Here is a 2500-nt window from a genome sequence, read left to right as displayed (position 1 = left end):
TTATGACAATTTCGTAATCCTTCGACATATGGACTGAAACCAAACGTGTTCCCCGTCGTTAGAAAAGAGATATTTTGTACACGTAGGATTTTAGAGTTCTTAAAGTTGAGAGTCAAAGTTTGAGATGGGAATAGCTGGCAACCAATCAATAATGGTTCTGAACACTCGGGGAAGTTGTCGGGTCAATGTGGATAAGATGTAAAGAAGAACCAAGACTTTTAGTTTCGTTTGGATTAGCTTTTTACATCCTTTCTAGACCTCCAAAACAAGACCATTTTAGAAGCTAGAAGTAACGTTAAGAAAGAAATAGCGACAGCTAAGAGAGAATTTACTGAAACCACTAAAAAACGCACCGAAGCACAAAAATTAGGAACGCGTGACTTCTGGAAAATCTACAACAGTGTACTAAATAATGGGCAATCAACAATTCCCCTACTAACCAACAATCACGAGGTTGTTTGCTCAGCAACCGACAAGGCTAACATGCCAGCCGGTTTGCCTCAAACTTCAGACTGGGCTCTCCCAACCACCTCCTGCTGCCTGACTTTTCTTTGCGGAGAGACGCCACGCTAGACGATCTAAAAATCACCCCTGCTCAGGTACCTGCTATCATAAAAAAACCTTGACACTTCAAAAGCATGTGGACCCGATCTCATCCCAGCTGTGCTATTAAAAAGTGCTCAGCCAAAGTAGCTCCAGTTCTCTCAAACTCTACAACAAATGCCTTAATGAATATTGCTTTCCGGGCTGTTGGAAAACTGCTTCTGTGGCACCAGTATTCCAGAATTCTGGCGAAAGAACTGACCCATCTAATCATCGCCCCATTAGCCTTCTCCCATTTTTCGCCAAAATATTTGAGACCATAATTAACCTAGCTCTAGTCCATCACCTTACAGACGCTAAACTTCTGACTGATAAACAATATGGATTTAGTTAAGCCCGTTCCACAGCAGGCATCCTCACTGTAATCTCTGAACGCATATACCATTCACTGGACAAAGCATGTGAGGGTGGCAGAGCGGTAGCTCTAGATATATCTAAGGCTTTTGACAGGGTATGGCATGAGGGTCTCCTCAGGAAGATTAAACCATACGGTATCACTGGTAGAATATTTAACATAATTAAATCCTTCTTAGATAAGAGAAAAATCCAGGTTGTCCTCGACGGTCGTACATCTAAACAATACGATATAAATGTGGGAGTGCCTCCGGAGTCTATCCTTAGAACTCTATTGTTCCTATTATTCATTAATGACCTCCCCGAAAAAAATGTATCTGAGATGGGTATACATGCTGATGACACCACACCCTATAACAGGCATGACAGGAAAACAAATGAACACATATCTAAAGAAATGGCAAAAACACTAGAGGATGACCTCCGATCTGTAGTGTAATGGGGACAAAAATGAATGGTCACATTCAATGCTGCCAAGACTAAACTGGTTTCCTTCAATAATTACAAGAAACCTCCTCTGTCACCAACAGCAATCGCCAGTGACTCTTTATCTGAGAGTACATCTTTCAAACTGCTTGACCTAACGTTCACAGGAAACAGGAGTTGGAACAATTACATTGAAAGCATTGCCAGGGCCGCTGAGAAGAAGGTAGGTTCTCTCTACCGTGCTAGAAAACTACTAACGCCCATGCATGGAGTATTGTTTTTACATTTGAGCTGGTGCATCTGCTACTGTCTCTCGCTTCTAGACAAGGTTCAAAAGAGAGTCGCCTATCTGATAGGCCCTGAACTGGCATCTAAGCTTTAGCGTCTGTCCCATCGACGAAACGTTGCATCCCTCTGTCTGTTCTACAAGTATTTATATGGTGAATGCTCTGGCGAACTGCAGACACTTGTGCCCCCACGACGTAAACACGCTCGACAAACCCGACAGGCAGCTAAATCTCACCCCACACAGTAGAGATCCCTAGATGTAAAAGATCTTTCTACTCCAGTAGTTTCTTCCCCAAAACCGCTAGACTCTGGAATTCCATTCCAGGTCCCTGCTTCCCCAACTGTACTGACATGCAGAAGTTCAAGTGTAACGTGACCGACATCTTGCTACTCAAATCCCAACATAGTACCCAGTAGTTGTTGCCCCTGATAGTAGCCCCCTACACCAAAGTGCCTTGTTTGGGGTGAAAATGTAATAATAAAAAAAGACCAATGTGGATAAGGTATGCTTTCCCTATCGTTTGATGTAAAAACCGCAGGGAACTATGTTCCGTCCCTTGTAATTTCTCTAAATGAATATTATATGTCCTGTCATAAATATTATATGTCCTGTCATAAATGTTATATGCTCTGTCATAAATCTTATATCTCCTGTCATAAATGTTATATGTCCCGTCAGCGGTGTTATATGTCCTGTCATAGATGTTATATGCCCATTCATAAATGTTATATGCCCTTTAATAGATGTTATATGTCCTATCATAGATGTCATATGTTCTTTCGTAAATGTTTTTACCCTGTCATAATATTACATGCTATGTCATAGAAT

This window comes from Euprymna scolopes, chromosome 13, assembly GCF_053919585.1.
Source record: "Euprymna scolopes isolate OS-2025 chromosome 13, ASM5391958v1, whole genome shotgun sequence".
NCBI lineage: Eukaryota > Metazoa > Mollusca > Cephalopoda > Sepiida > Sepiolidae > Euprymna > Euprymna scolopes.
This window is presented reverse-complemented; position numbering follows the sequence as displayed.